The 1,039-nt window shown below is 44.3% G+C and overlaps 1 protein-coding gene across 1 annotated transcript in view; it reads right to left on the bottom strand.

Annotated features, from left to right (window-relative positions):
- The window catches only part of Maml2 (mastermind like transcriptional coactivator 2), a 319,339-nt gene that overhangs the window by 79,625 nt on the left and 238,675 nt on the right, over positions 1 to 1,039 (bottom strand). The window lies entirely within an intron of this gene.

Raw genomic sequence — 1,039 nt, 5'->3', positions numbered from 1 at the left:
GGGGGGCGCTATGGGGGACTTTTGGGATAGCATTGGAAATGTAATTGAGGAAAATATGTAATAAAAATATTAAAAATTAAAAAAAAAGAAATTAAGATTTATCCCAGGAAAATAGAGACATTTAGATGTTTGTAAATAGATATCTTAACTACTACTTTAAATGCTCATTTTGTGTATTGGCAAGATTGGGAGGAAGCAGGTGGGGCTAGATAGCATTTAGTAAGAAGGGAGATTGGCTAGAAAGTATTTAGGGTATGTGTGCCCATGGGCACATTCATATCATCCATTATTTGTTTCTGAGCTTTGTGGGACAGGGTGGTAGGCCTGGCAACTCCTCAGCCTCATGGCTTTCCCTAACGTGGATCATACCTCAGGGAACATCTCTCACCCTCCATTGCCAATAATGAGTCCATTGTCTATGCATCCCTGCCTCTGTACCTTTTAAGGGTTGCCTTGGGGGAAGTTTCAGGAAAGTTTAGGCCCAAACTGCTTAATAATAAAAGGGTGAAAGAGAAGAATAGGACCAAGGAGGAGGATACTTGGACAAAGATCCCGAGACTCAGAGTCGATGTGGAGCACAGTGTAGATAGATGCCGAGGTGTTCACTCTCCTGTGCTTGCACACGAAGACCTCTGCTCTGGAGCAGTGGGGCTACCACAAGGAGGCTACCTCAAGGAGGCTACCACAAGGAGGGTACCAGAGCTCCCTGCTTGCTGCATATGGGCAGAAGGGAAACTCAGGTTCCAGCTAGAAGACAATGCAGGGCTTGCTGTGATTCAGGGAGGAGAGAATTCACACATGAACTGGAAGACAAAGACATCAGCGGCCCCCTTACTTGCATCCAGGGGGAGCGTGAAAAGTTGATTTTGCATGTCACACAGGACAGCAGCTATTGGGTTTTCACTATTATGCACCACTAGATTTATTTCTTGGAGAATACAATTCAGATTCACCCTACCAAGTTCCATCAGAATAGTCTAATTAGTGTTTAGATTTCTCTCTCATACACACTCTCCATCTGTCTCTAGCTGATTCTCCA

Source organism: Mus caroli, chromosome 9 (assembly GCF_900094665.2).
Source record: "Mus caroli chromosome 9, CAROLI_EIJ_v1.1, whole genome shotgun sequence".
Taxonomy (NCBI): Eukaryota; Metazoa; Chordata; class Mammalia; order Rodentia; family Muridae; genus Mus; species Mus caroli.
This window is presented reverse-complemented; position numbering and strand designations above follow the sequence as displayed.